A 16,020-nucleotide genomic window follows, 5' to 3' on the forward strand; every position below is an offset into this window, starting at 1 on the left:
AATCAAACCACTTTCATGTGTACAATTTGGTGGTATTAATTACATTCACAAACATTGGGCCATCATCACCACCATCCATCACCAAAGCATTTCATAGTCCCAAATTGAAATTCCGCACCCATTAAACAATAGATCTCTACCTCACCCCCACCCCTCCTCCCCTGGTAACATATAATCTACTTTCTGTCTCTAATAAATTTGAAGCCAAAAGAATTTTATCCTCCAGCTTGTACAGCCTGGCCATAGGCGAATATGTGAACTATGTTGGAATCATCACAGACCCCTTTTGCTGGTTTCAGCTTCCCTAGGATGAATGGGGTAGGATAAGGCTCAGGTCCAATAATCCATTTTCTTTACCTATACCTCACCATCAACAGAGTTTATTCTGTCTAGATTGCTTCCCAGCTAAATCAGTTTAGCAACTGGCCTTGAGCATATTTACTGGAGCTAGCTTACAGCAAAGGTTACTGAAGCAAAGATTATCCCTGTGCCCTGTAAGAAGAGAAGGAGGGAAGGAGGACTTACTGTGAAGTTAATGAAGCTTAAGTTTCAGGGCCCCTCACTTGTGGGTCCCCTGTGAGAGCCGGGAGTTGCTAGGCGTTGTAATTTTGTTTTAGATGAGGAAAGGAAGCAGGTTGCAGTCAAGAAACATTGCTGTATAAACATTTCTGGAAAATTGCCTAAAGATCTTGGAAAAGAGTCATCTGAATCTCTAAGTCATCAATAATTTGTCTCGACTTCTTTTCTCTAAATAAATATTCACTTTCATACTTAATATCGTATTCATAATTTTGCCATCTTTTTCTGGGAGAGGGCCTCCAGAATTGTGAAAGCTCAGGCCCTTCAAAATTTGGTTCCTATCGGGATATATAGAAACACAACTCTTTCCAGATAGATAAAAGCTAGAGCTCTGGCTTCTCTGCTGGTAGCAAAGGAGAAACCATTCTTTCACCTCACCGTCTTTGATGAGCATATCTGGGCAGGCCTATAATATACCACACATGTAACGAGCAACTCCTGTGTACTCCTAAGTACACTGGGAATCCATGTGAATGATCGACAATTCAGATAATTCCCCCAATATCTCCCTGGCTATTGCTTTCAAGCTTAAATCTCCCTCCCTGCCCAGTCTTTTGCTCTCCCTACTAGTACATTTCAAAAGCAATGTGTTTGCTTTCCTGCGCCTGGCTTGTTTGAATGCATGCAATAGATAATTTCTAAATGAATAATTTAGAAGAATGAATCCTAGCCTTTCTAGTTCCCAGACTCGGCTAACAAGCTGCAAAATTACTCATATGGGTAGACCTAGGAAGGAAGTTGACAGCTCTTACTTTCTGTTTATTCACTAAACCAGTGATTCTCAAATTTAGTTGGCTTTAGAGAATTTTTTTATCCAATAGTCTGGGGAAAGACTTTGGAGGCCACATTTTTTATTAAGGAGCACAGGTGATTCTGATGAAAGACACTTTTTGAGAAACACTGCACCACTAAAGGAACTGGGCTTGATTGCATATAGAATTTACTCATTTTTTGCAACTTCTCCCCATGTCTCTGGTCTAAGGTTTGCCTGGGAGTAGTTCCGGAGAAAGTTTGGCTCCCTGAGATTGTGACAATCCTTAATTTCTTTTCTTCAAGCAAATATGCACAGCTGCTATAGAGGAAACAATGGATAATCAGACAGATCTGGATTCGACTTGTTACATCTCTCTGAGCCTCAATTTATATGTAACATAGGGCTAATTATGCTACTCATCATATTATTGTGAGGATTAAAAAACTGACTTCAGGTGAAGTGCTGTGCACAGTGCCTAGTACCTTCTTGGCTGTTCAGTAAATATTTGTTTTTATCTGGTTCTTTTGCCAGAATGATGAAGAAGTTTCCCCCAAGAACTATGAAATAATTAAAATTGTCTCATTAGACAAACACCTCTTAGGCTTCAGTCTGTAAGTTCCTGTTAAAATGTAAGTGGTCCTGAAACCACCTAACTCCCAGGGCTCTAAATTTCCCTGGAAACGCAGGATATGACTCACAGGGATGAGCCTAGACCCAGCATTGTGGGATTGAGAATATCTTCTTGACCAAAAGGGGGATGCAAAATGAAACAAAATAAAGTTTCAGTGGCTGAGAGATTTCAAATGGAATCAAGAGGTCACTCTGGAGGGCATTCTTATGCACTATATAGATATCCCTTTTTAGGTTTTAGTGTATTGGAATAGCTAGAAGGAAATACCTGAAACTGTTGAACTGCAACCCAGTATCCTTGAATCTTGAAGACAATTGTACAACTATATAGCTTACATGGGGTGACGGTGTGATTGTGAAAACCTTGTGGCTCACACTCCCTTTATCCAGTTTTTCCAGTTTGCTAATGCTGCTGGAATGCAAAACACCAGAAATGGATTGGCTTTTATGAAAGGGGTTTATTTGGTTACACAGTTATAGTCTTAATAAAGTGTCCAAGGTAATGCATCGACAATTGGGTACCTTTTTTTGGAGGATGGCCAATGGCATCGGAAAACTTCTGTTAGCTGGGAAGGCATGTGACTGGTATCTGCTTGTCCTTTGCTTCTGGATGGCGTATTCCAAAATGTCTGCATCAGCTTCCAACGGCCATCTTCAAAATGTCTATTTCAGCTCCAGTTAGCTGTGAGCTCCTTCTCTCTGAGCTTTTATAGAGCTCCAGTGGACTAATCAAGGCCCATGCTGAATAGGCATGGCCACACCTCCATGGAAATACTGAACCAATAGGTTCCAACCTAATCCACACTAATACATCTGCCCCCACAAGACTGCACCAAAGAACATGGCTTTTTCTGGGGGACACAATACATGCAAGCCAGCACACCAGTGTATGGATGGATGAATAGAAAAATGGGGACAAAACTAAATGATACATAGGGTGGGATGGGGGGATGATTTGGGTGTTTTTTTTACTTTTACTTATTATTATTATTTTTATTCTTTCCAGTGTAAGGAAAATGTTCAAAAATTTATTGGGGTGATGAATGTACTGTGATGATGGTGCTGTGATAATGGTGCTGTGAACAGTTGATTGTTCACCATGGATGATTGTATAGTATGTGAATATATCTCAATAAAACTGAATTTGTAAAGAAAGTCAGGTGCTACAATTTTTAAATACTTTTGGTCAACCTCAAATGTGTGTATTGCATTTTTTCATTTGGATATAATACATATGCCATAAAATTCACCCTATTAAAGTGTGCAATTCAGTGGCTTTTAGTGTATTCACAAAAGTGTGCAACCATCACCACCATATAATTACAGAACATCATATATTGCATTTTAGTAGCACTTTAAATGTAGACTCAGATTTTCACTTGCAGATAAGTAGATTCTGATTCACTCATTTTTCTGTTCTCCATCCACTGGAATTTTTCCTTTATTTTTCCAGAAAACCAAACCATTTTTTCTCAAAGTAATTGGATCACTTAAGTTTTAACTGAGAATTTTGTTTTTTGCTGCATGCATTTGGATTTGTAATAAATACTACATAATCATGAAGAAGGAAAAAGTAAGTGGTCCTGAAACCAGAAACTAGAAGCCCCACTGTTATTCATACCTTAGTCAAAAGTGGTTCATGTGCTTCATCAGTGTAAAAAAGGTATTACACTAATGAAAAATGTTAATAATCGAGAGAACTGTGCATGTGTGGGAGTTCATATGGGAACTCTGTACTTTCTGTAAGATTTTTCTAAAAACCTACAACTGGTCTAATAAAAAATGAAAAAAAGTTTATATCAGAAAAAAAGACATTATTGGGGCAATTGGCAAATTATGAGTATAGACTCTATATTATAATACACATATATATAATACAATAGTATTGTATTGATGTTAAATGTCCTGAATTTGAAATCATATTTAGGTTACATAGAAGGATACAGCATGTATGATTAGGTGATACATGCTGAAGTGTTTAGGAATGAACAGTCATGAGAACTGTCACGAAGTCTGCAACTTGCTCTCAAATAGATCGTCAAAACAATGATAATCCCAGACACACACACACAGAAACAACGTAGCAAAATCTTAATAATTAGCAAATCTAAGTGAAGGATGTATTGGTGTTCATTGTAGAATTTTTAATATATTTTGTAGGTTGGACATTTTTCAAATTTAAAACAAAAAACCTCAAAACAACCCACAAGTGATTCATGATTGCTTTGAGAGAGTAAAGGCAGCAGAGAAGCTTGGGGTGCCATGATGGGAAAGGAAGGGGAGGAGAAGCTGAGGGCCAGGGTAAGGGTGTAGGGTAAAAACTGAAGCCTCCTGAGAATAAATATTTTCCAACAATATAGTTTTACATGGGGATCAGAAGAGCCTGCTGTGAAAAATGGTTTTCAGCCTGAATTGTATACCTGCTTAAATGGGAGATGGTGTGTTGTATATATGTTACTACAATAAAAATAAAAATAAAAAAAGACACAGGAGCTAGCTTGAACAGGCTCCTACTAGCCAGACTTGGGACAATTTGAGCATCAAAGGTAATGAATAAAAAACTCATTGAATAAAATAAGAAAGTGGTTTTACCAGTTTACTCTTCCTATTTCCTCATACCCCTGCCAATACTGGATAACACCAATATTTTACTTTTTGCCAATCTAAAGGGTATCTTGTTATTGTTATACAGTTTTAGGAAACACTGCCAACTAGTGACGAGTATTTACTGATCATATGTGTTTCTTCTTCAGTAATTTTTTTTCTTATTCCCTGACAATATTTCAACTGGATCATCGTATTTTCTTATGGTATTTCATAGCATATAAGTAATTCTTATATGCTATGAATATTAACCCTTTGTCTACTAAATATGATGACAAAATTTCCTCCCAGGCATTTGATTATTTTTATAGTTTTGTTTATGGTTTCTTTCAGGGGCACCTGTAATGTAGCATGGAACCTGGAACCAGACTGCATGGCTTTAGATCTCCATCACTTAAGAGCTGTTTGATCTTGAGCAAAGTATTTAACCTGGTGCCACAGTTTTCTTGTCTGTAAAAAGAAGATGATAATAATAGTGCCTGAATCATAAGATTATTAGGTTGCTTAAATGAGTTAAGACATGTAAAGTACTTAGAACAGTAACTGGCATACATAAAGTGGTAAATAATTGTTGTTCATTATTATTTTTTTTATCTTCATTCTATTGAGATATATTCACATACCACACAGTCATACAAAACAAATCGTACTTTCGATTGTTCACAGTACCATTACATAGTTGTACCTTCATCACCTAAATCAATCCCTGACACCTTCATTAGCACACACACAAAAATAATTGTTGTTCATTATTAGTCTTCAGGCAGAAATTTTTATTTTTTATGTAGTCAGATCCATAATCTTTTGCTTCATGGCTTCTTGATTTTCTCTCTTATTTGGAAAGTTTGTTTTCTGTACCTCACAAATAAAAAAATGTTTTCCAATACCATCTTTTATATTTTTAGAGCCTTTTTTATATGTTAATATCTATAACAACATGCCAGGCACTGCACTGGTTGCTGTGGAAACAAGGATGAGCAAGACAGAGGGCCTGTTCCTTGCCCTCTTGGAGCTTACAGTATTGTGGGGTAACAGACCAATTAATAAGATGATAAATTGGTGTAATTGCCATGAAAATAACAAAAATGCTACTAATTTCTCTATATATTTATAATCTGCTACCTCCTCCTGTGATAGCTCTCTCCCCATTCTAATATACTTTACACATAGCATTAGGAAAGCAGATAGACAAGAAAAAAAAGGGTAAGGGCAGTAATTGGGAAAATTTTGTCACCACTGACCAGCAGTCTAACTTTATATATATTTGCATCTATATCTGAGATCTTCCAAAAGCTGCTCAGTGAAGCTTTTCCTGGGGAGCTCGTTGAAGTTGCCAGTTCGTTTCCTGAGGAGTTCGTCAAAGTTGTTGGTTCGTTTCCTGAGGAGTTCGTCAAAGTTGTCGGTTCGTTTCCCAAGGAGTTCGTCGGACGTCTTCCTTGGAGTTGACAGCTTGTTGACGGCTCTGCAGAATTTGGACTCGTGCGCTCCCGCAGTTGCATGAGTCACTTTTACAATTTGATAATAAGAGACATCTCTCATTGATTCCGTTTCCAAGGAGAACCCTAACTAATACAACTTTTCTGGCCTATGTATTATCTTCATTGTCCTGTTTTTTTTTGTTGTTTTTTTTTTTTTTTAGTGGAGGTTCCTTGCCAATATTCTTGTCAATGTCCTCATAACATTCCACTTAGGATCTTGGAGGCTCAGGTGTGGAGCCAAGAACAAGCTACAAAGCAGTCAAGAAGGATGAGGGTTCGATCTTGGGGCTTGCCCTTATGAAGATTGTTACTGCAAAGGAGAGGCTAAGCCTACTTGTAATTGTGACTGAGAGTCAGCCCCAGAGAACCTCTTTTGTTGCTCAGATGTGGCCTCTCTCTCTAAGCCCACTCAGCAGGTGAACTCATTGCCCTCCCCACTACGTGGTACCTGACTCTCAGGGGTGTAAATCTCCCCAGCAACATGGGACATGGCTCCTGGGGATGAGCCTGGACCCAGCATTGTGGGATTGAGAAAATCTTCTTGACCAAAAGTGGGAAGCAAAATGAAACAAAATAAAGCTTCAGTGGCTGAGAGATTTCAAATGGAGTTGAGAAGTCACTCTGGAGGGCATTCTTATGTGCTATATAGATATCCCTCTTTAGTGTATTGGAATAGCTAGAAGGAAATACCTGAAACTGTCAAGCTGCAACCCAGTAGCCTTGATTCTTGAAGATGATTATACAACAAAGTAGCTTACACAGTGCGTGTTCCTGTTTGCTAATGCTGCTGCTTTGCAAAATACCAGAAATGGATGGGCTTTTATAAAGGGGGGTTATTTGGTTACACGGTTACAGTCTTAAGGCCATTAAGTGTCCAAGGTAAGACATCAACAATAGGGTACCTTTATCGAAGGAAGGCCAGTGGTGTCCAGGAAAACTCTGTAAGCTGGGAAGGCACATAGCTGGCATCTGCTTGCTCCTAGGTTGCATTTCAAAATAGCATTCTCCAAAATGTATGCATCAGCTTCCAACAGCCATCTTCAAAATGTGTCTTTCATCTGCTGCTCTTCCAAAATGTCACTCTCAGTTGCTCTGTGGTCCCTCTGTTTGTGAGCTCTTTACATAGGGCTCCAGTGAACTAATCAAGACCCACCCTAAATGGGTGGGGCCACATTTCCATGGAAACATTCAATCAAGACGTTACACCCTAATCAAAGGTGCCACTCACAGTTGGGTGGGTCACATCTCCATGGAAACAACTTAATCCAATACTCCAACCTAATCAACACTAATACGTCTGCCCCCACAAGATTGCATTGGAGAACATGGAGTTTTGGGGGACATAATACATCAAAACCAGCACAGTGTGACTGTGTGATTGTGAAAACTTTGTGACTCACACTCCCTTTATCTAGCATATGGACAGATGAGTAGAAAAATGAAGGCAAAAATTAAATGAAAAATAGGGTGGGATGGGGTGGTGGTGAATGCTTTCGGTGTTCTTTTTTATTTTTGTCTTTATTTTTAGTTTTTTTTTTTTTGGAGTAATGAAAATGTTCAAAAATTGTGGTGATGCATAACTATATGATGGTACTGTGAACAACTGATTGTACACTGTGGATGATTATATGGTATGTGAATATATCTCAATAAAACTAAATTAAAAAAAGAAAAAGAAGGATGAGGGCTGACGACAGACTTGGACTAGCTCTAAGAGGATATTGGTGACCTTTCAAAGTTACAACTGTGGTCATAATAGTTGGGACAGAAGCTAAATTTCAAGGCATTAATACTTGTCTTTAGTTGTGTGTGTTTATAGACTCTGCTGACCCTTTTCTCTCATCAGCCCTTGGTCTCCCTTTTCCTTCCTCCTTTCAACTCTGCAATAATCTCACTTCCATGAGTTGAAATCTCTTCAATCCTGGAAACCTGGAAAGTGAGTTCCCACCAAAGAGGAGTTTCCAACCGGATGGATTCATTTCTCCTCTTTCAAGGAGGAGAGGTACTTTATTCTTATAAAAAACAAGGATGCAGATAGACAAGTAGGAGAAAGGTATAACACTGGAGAAGGGTTTGGATGAACTGGAATAGTGACTTGTTGGTATGTACCAGGGTGGGCTTAGCTGTTAAAGACCTGGGATATAAGTTCCAGTTGCCATCTATATATAAATTCAAATCTACATCTTAGTAAAATAATAGCATATGTTTTATGGCATGTATCATGTACCAGGTGCTGTTCCACATGCTTTAAACATTCACTAATGCCAAAGGTAAGTGCTATTATCACCGTCCCCTTATTACAGATGAGAAAAGTAAAAGACTTGCCTGAAGACACATAATTGTAAGTGGCACACTCAGGATTTGAAACCAGACAATTTGGCTCTAGAGTCCATGTGCTCCTTACTAGGTATGTTACAATGCCTCTCAAGAGTGAGGGTGTTTTTTTAAAAAATAAATTCCTTAACTGGGATTTAATATGCCAATTTAAGCATGCAGTGATGGAGGAACAGTGGTAGAACTATTTAATAAAATAGTTAATAAAATAATATATCATATTTAAGTGGGAAAGTAAACATTAGAAATTCCCTATACATTTTGAATGTTTTCTGAAATCATATAGAGCTCTTTGAAAATTGAACAGGATACAGTTTATCAATATCTCATATTTCTTATATAAAAGTGAGTTTGTTTTTATTTTATGAAACTTTTTTTTTTCTTTTATAAGAAAATTGCTGATTTCAGGCATCTGGGGGTAGACAATTACTTTGAGAAGGTGAGAAACAGCATAGGGCAATTTTCTTATGGAAGTCGATAAAAGATCCAAAAAAGAGGCTGGAGGTGTTTCAGAATCAAGGGTTTTGAGGGAATTTTCTGAGAATTTTTTTAACTCTGGGGAGAAAGTGGGGGCGGAAGAGACCATTCTCCCTTGAATAGGTGACAGTGGGAAGGCGTTGGGAAACAGAAAGGAGGCAGTGGACAGCGGTGGATGTGTTTCGAAATAACTCCAATGGGTTGTTGGCCCTGATGGATTTAATCCAGTGTTGTGAATGTGCTGTTCAGAATTTTAGACTATTGACTACCAAAGTCACCTCTTGTGTGACTATTTGCATCTTTTCCTACCAAATAATTGGGACAAACCGTGGAAAACAGAAGGAGCAGGCCTGCTCTTCGACTTTGCGGTGGATCAATGCGCTGCTTCAGAAGCCTCAGACTCTCTCTTCCCGGAGGGCTCTGAAGCAGCAGCAGGCACATGGCTCGCGGTCTAAATTCAGCAAGTACGAAAAAGGCGATGGGGGAGGAACGGGAAGCGAGAAATGCAGGACTGTGGAGGTGGAGGTACTGGGAAACCTCGGAATCTGGTTTACACAGGCATTGGTAGGGAAAACCTCTCCACTTACACCTTTGGTTTATCTCCCTTTTCCATCATCTTAATTGGATTTGTGTTTATATAAAATCCAGCCCCTGCAGTCAGTCATCCACCAGGTCTAGTAAATCCTGAGCCGGGTATCCAGTCTTGGTCTGGTTGGGGTGATTCACAAAACGTCCTAGGGGAGAAGGTGGTGGATGCACTTAGCAGGGTCTATTTCTGTCTGCAAACAGGGCTGGGAAGTAATGTCTCCTGCCTGAGGTGGGGGATTGGAGCGGTTCTCCCTTATGGCTCCTGCCAAAGACAGCCCCTCCTGTGAGTAGTGTTCCTTGAATTAACTACAAGGAGATCCTATTTTCATCCCTTAAGGCAGACTATCAGAAAGGGCTTAACTGAGTCCTGTAATAAAACATTAGACTTTTCCTTCAGGGAACACGGCTTCTGCTTGGCCAGGTCTGGGGATAAATCCTTTACAACAGTATCCTATTTAATCCTCACAACAATGTTATGAGGGAGTAATTATTACTCTTATTTTCAGATGAGGACACTGAAACTCTGAGTGAAGTAACTTACCAGGGTCACACAGCTATATAGTGAGGCTGGGATTCAAGTCCAGGTCTATAAGACTCCAAAATGCATACTCTTTCCAGCATACTCTGCTTTACCTAACAGTCATGAAAAATTCATTAAGTACCCAAGATAAGGATTCACAGGTTGAATTCAAGATGAAGAAAGTGGTCCTTGCTTCCAGAGAACTCACAGCCTGTAGAGGAAACATGCAAGTCAGCAGACAATTGAAACACAATATAAAATTCAATGATGTTAGATGGCGGCATAGAGAGGAGTGGAAGCTAAGTAGTCCCCCTGGAACAACTACAAAAAAACAGAAACAACTAGTAAATAATCCAGAATAACTGCGGGGGGACAAACGAGACCATCCACTTATCATACACCAACCTGAATTGGGAGGAATGCCCGAGAACACAGCATAAAATCTGTAAGTAAAACCTGCGGATCCAAGTTGTGAGACCCCCTCCCCCACAGCACGAGCTGCAAAGCCTCGTGGTGCCAGAGAGAAGCTCTCTCCCAGCAAGCGAATACAGCTCAGCTGAGCTCCAACTGGGGTTTTAAGTAGCGAGTGTGAACTGCTCACTACAGGTACGCAGCCCCAAAAAACAGACAGTGGCTTTGGGTGACGACTGACCTGGGAAAGCCGGAGGGTTGCCTTGGACTGGGTCTGAAGGGGATTATCTGTTTCTTTTTTGGCTCAGTGGAGAAAGCCCCAGTCATTTTCAGTTTCCAGGGCTGTGACTCTGGGAAGGGTGGAGACACCACAAGCAGAGAGCGAGACCACTGAAATGCTAATGACCTCCACCTGAGGGGTCTGTCGTCTCTAGGAGGAAAGGGGTGGGTCCCCTTCCATTCAGAACCAGACCCCAGAGCCTGGGGGAACACGGCCATACCTCCTCACACCAGTCAAGAATTATAGGCTAACAGGCGTCACCTGCTGGGCAGAAAAGCACAGTGACCTTAGGCATCAAAGGGTGGAGCAATTTTCTAAGACACACCCTCAGGGAAACCAGATACTGAATATTTCTTCCCTCTGGGACCTGAGCCTGTTCTGGTCTGGGAAAACCTGATTTGGGTAACCAAGGAAACCATGCCTAGACAACAGAAAATTACAACCTACACTAAGAAAAACAAAGTTATGGCCCAGTCAAAGGAACAAATGTACACTTCAACTGAGATACAGGAATTTAAACAACTAATGCTAAATCAATTCAAAAAGTTTAGAGAAGATATTGCAAAAGAGATAGAGGCTGTAAAGGAAGCACTGGACATGTATACGGCAGAAATCAAAAGTTCAAAAAACCTACTAGTAGAATCTATGGAAATGAAAGGCACAACACAAGAGATGAAAGACACAATGGAAACATACAACAGCAGATCTCAAGAGGCAGAAGAAAACACTCAGGAACTGGAGAACAAAACACCTGAAAGCCTACACGCAAAGGAGCAGATGGAGAAAAGGATGAAAAAATATGAGCAACGTCTCTGGGAACTCAAGGATGAAACAAAGTACAATAATGTACGTATCATTGGTGTCCCAGAAGGAGAAGAGAAGGGAAAGGGGGCAGAAGCAACAATAGAGGAAATAATTAATGAAAATTTCCCATCTCTTATGAAAGACATAAAATTACAGATCCAAGAAGCGCAGCGTACTCCAAACAGAAGAGATATGAATAGGCCTACGCCAAGACACTTAATAATCAGATTATCAAATGTCAAAGACAAAGAGAGAATCCTGAAAGCAGCAAGAGAAAAGCAATCCATTACATACAAAGGAAGCTTCATAAGACTATGTGCAGATCTCTCAGCTGAAACCATGGAGGCAAGAAGGAAGTGGTGTGATATATTTAAGATACTGAAAGAGAAAAACCACCAACCAAGAATCCTGTATCCAGCAAAGCTGTCCTTCAAATATGAGGGAGAGCTCAAAATATTTTCTGACAAACAGACAATGAGAGACTTTGTGAACAAGACACCTGCCCTACAGGAAATACTAAAGGGAGCACTACAGGGTGATAGAAGACAGGAGTGTGCGGTTTGGAACACAATTTTGGGAGATGGTAGCACAACAATGTAAGTACACTGAACAAAGGTAACTATGAATACGGTTGAGAGAGGAAGATGGGGAGCATGTGAGACACCACAAGAAAGGAGGAAAGATAACGACTGGGACTGTGTAACTTGGTGAAATCTTGAGTATTCAACAATTGTGATAAAATGTACAAATATGTTCTTTTACGAGGGAGAACAAGCAAATGTCAACCTTGCAAGGTGTTAAAAATGGGGAGGCATTGGGGGAGGGATGTAATCAGCATAAACTAGAGACTGTAACTAATAGAATCATTGTATTATGCTTCCTTTAATGTAACAAAGGTGATATACCAAGGTGAATGCAGATAAGAGGGGGGGATAGGGGAGGCATGTTAGACACTTGACATTGGTGGTATTGTCTGATTCTTTATTCTACTTTGATTTAAGGTTGTTTTTCCTTTTGCCGCTTCCTAGCTGTCATTTTTTTGTTTCCTCTTTCTTTTGCCTCTCTACCTTCTTTGACTCTCCCTCCTGCCTTGTGGAAGAAATGTAGATGCTCTTGCTTAGTATGAGCAGAATGTTCAATTAGGATGAACTTAAATGTTTGGAAATGAACAGGGGTGTTGGTAGCAAGATGTGAGAATAACTAACAGTGCCGAATGGTGTGTGAATGAGGTGGAAAGGGGAAGCTCAGAGTCATATATGTTACCAGAAGGAAAGTTGGAGGTCAAAAGATGGAAATGTATAAAACTGAATCCTATGGTGGGCAATGTCCATGATCAGCTGTGCAAATACTAGAAATCACTTCATGAACCAGAACAAACGTATGACAATACAATTAGAAATTAATAATAGAGGGGCATATAGGGAAGAACTATATACCTATTACAAACTATATACTACAGTTACTAGTATTTCAACATTTTTTCATAAACAGTAACAAATGTACTATATCAATACTAGGAGTCAACAATTGAGGGGGGTTGGTTAGGGATAGGGGAGGTTTAGAGTTTCCTTTTCTTTTTTTCTTTTTTCATCTTTCACTTTATTTCTTGTCTGGAGTAATGAAAAGTTTCTAAAAATTGAACAAAAATTAAGTGTGATGGATGCACAGCTGTACGAGGGTACCCAGGGGCAAGTGATTGTACACTTTGGATCTTTGGATAATTGTATGGTATCTGAACAATCTCAATAAAAATGAAAAAAAAAATTCAATGATGAAAGATCAGGGGATTTAAGCAGCCCAAAGGAGCAAGTGACAGACCCTGCCTGAGGAAGTCCTTTAATCAATCAACGCCAACTGCATTCCAGATCAGGTGGAGCATGGAGATACAGAAAAATAATAGTTGATGTTTTATGCTGGGCACTGTTCTAAATATGCATTATCTTATTTAATCCTCTTGACCTTGATTCTGATTTGGGCTTTGAAAGGTGGCAAAGGGATTTCCAGGCTTGCTGTGTCCCAAGTTGTGGTCCCCCATGTGGTACTGTGTTCATATAGCCTCTAAAACATGTGGTATGATGATAATGAGAACCTAGAATAGACACACTTCACTTGGGGCCCATCCTCAGCCTATTTGAGGGGAGGCAGGTGAGACAGAGACTGTTTCACTGTTCTTACTGCAGTCTCAGTGACTGGGCAGGAAGAGAAGAGGAGGGTCAGCGCCCAAGCTGGCTTTCATTGCAAAGTGTCGGGAATACAGGGAGCCTATCCCCTTTGTGGTCTGAAGGATATTAAAATTCAATCTTGCTTGCCCTGAATACCCTCCTGGAATACTTAAAATGCCTACCAAAAGCCAACCAGCCTTTGATGATCTTGCCCGTTTTGCCCTGCCCTTCCAGACTGTTCCCTTATGTTCTCATCAGAAATGTCACTCAAGCTTTGCTTTCACTGGGTTCTTCCCCATTCAGACCAGCAATGTTATTTTCAAACCTGACTGTTTCTGACCTGAGTCACCATAAGTGACTCTAGTCAGGGTGTCCAGAACTTGGAAGTCACAATGGTAGTAATAACTAACTTCGAAGATTTGCTAGAAGCCAGATCCTGTGTTCACAGCCTCAGTATGACCCATTTTACTTAATGCTCAAGCCAACACCAGGAGGGTTCATATCCTCATCATTTTACAAATGAAGAAAGTGAAGCTCAGAGAGGTTACGAGACTTATAAATGGCCTGAGATAGAGCTGAGATGGTATTCTGAGTCATTTTAGTCCATGGTGGACCCATGCTGCTACCAGTGTCTGAGAATGAAACTAAGAAATGTCAACATATATTGGATGGGAAATCTATAGCCCACCCTCAAAGATCTGTGAATCTGTAGTTGAGAAGACTCAAGCGCATTAGAGGAATTTAACTGATTTAGTACGACTCAGACATGTGGAGTGATACTTGGCAATTACAGGGCCCCTTTTAATGAGATAATTTAAATTTTGTCCTTTTTGGAATGTAAGATAAAAAAGTGATTTTAAGTTAAAATAATTTATTTCATAATTATTAACGTGTTACTGAAGGTAGTATTATATAGTCGACTTTATAAATTTTAATAGCACTCATAAAGTAGAAACACTTTTTTACATTTGTCCGATTAAAGTGATTCATGCTGGGCTGGGAGGCGGGGAGCGTGGGCCATGGTCGCTCTGGAGAACTCGGAGGGCGGCTCGGAGGCGGCGGCAGCGGCGGCACGGGGCGCTCTGGGTGGCCGTCGGATGCTACCTCTGCTGGGCTGCTTCCCTGCTCTGGCCGGTTCCCAAGTGAAGAGGCTCTCCGCCTCCAAGCGAAAGCAGAACTTCATCAACCATGCCCTGAGGAACTCGGATCTCCTGCCCAACATCAAGGGGCGGAAGAGCCTCCAAAGCCTGGAGAACACACAATACCACCTGGGCCTGCTGGAGGCAGATGGGAGCCCGCCGGGGCCCGAGGACGGAGACCTGGCACCCCCACCCCCACCCCCACCCCGCTGCACCTGGCATCTTCGCCGAGGCCAGCAGGAATGTCCCCTACGTGGAGGTCTGGAACGACTTCATGAACCGCTCCAGAGAGAAGTAGGAGCCGATTCTCCGCTACCTGGAGGACGACGCTAAGAGCAAGCTCCGGAGGAGGGCGCCCGGCCGGGGCAAGGACCCGCGGCGAGATGACCTGGCGGCCTACATAGCCCCCGCCAGTGCTGCAGCGCATCAGCCGGCGCCTGCGAGCGGTCCTGAAGCGGAGCCGCATCCCCATGGAGACGCCGGAGACCTGGGAGGAGTGGCTCAGCAGCCACTGCCATGCTAGGCAACAGCTTCGAGAGGCTCCTGCTCCACGCCATCTGCCACTACATGGACCTCATCTCCGCCAGACCCCTCCAGGATGCCACGCTGCATTTCATCATCACGTCTCCCCAGGCTCTTCTGCTCTGGGACAGTTTCTCGGACACTCCTTGCTTCTCGAGCCCTTGGTCTGGAGGAAGACCACAGACGTAGAGGTCCCCTCTCTTTACGTCGCGGGCCCATGTCCCTTGGCGGTGGGCAGACTTCTGTCCGTGTCTCCTCTTGGGAAGGAAGCTCTTGTGCTCAGCCCCCACGTGAGGAGTGGGGGGTCCTGCCCCGCTTCCCTGGCGACCAAGCATTTGGGATTCTACAGGGGGAATTTGTCTCTTCTCCCCCAGATATTTCTTTATTTGTTCAATCACTTATTCATGTCAGCGTGGACCCACAGTTATGTACTTGGCATGTTGGGTTCTAACCCAAGGCAACTGGACTTTGCTGTTCAGCTCATTCCAGCTTTGGCCCCTGGAAATGCTTTCAGCCCCTGTATCCACTGGACATTCCCTCTTCCCTTTTTTGGGTGTGTGTGTGTGTGTGTGTGTGTGTGTGTGTGTGTGTGTGTGTGTAGAGAATACTTCCTACATGCTGGTTTCCCAAGATGGTCCCAGCTCATTTGTGGGCTTTGTCTTGCCCAGTTCTCCAAAAAAAAAACCTACAACAAAGCTATTAGAGCTAATAAACAAGTTCAGCAAAGTGGCAGGAAAC

General features: G+C 41.4%; 2 pseudogenes; both read left to right on the forward strand.

The window, feature by feature from the left end:
- Positions 1-9,477, forward strand: part of LOC119514261 — a 39,319-nt pseudogene extending 29,842 nt beyond the window's left edge.
- A 5,163-nt stretch (positions 9,478-14,640) lies between these two features.
- Positions 14,641-15,471, forward strand: LOC119514269 (annotated as a pseudogene).
- Positions 15,472-16,020: the final 549 nt, after the last annotated feature.

The sequence above is a fragment of the Choloepus didactylus genome, chromosome 2 (assembly GCF_015220235.1).
Source record: "Choloepus didactylus isolate mChoDid1 chromosome 2, mChoDid1.pri, whole genome shotgun sequence".
Lineage (NCBI taxonomy): Eukaryota > Metazoa > Chordata > Mammalia > Pilosa > Megalonychidae > Choloepus > Choloepus didactylus.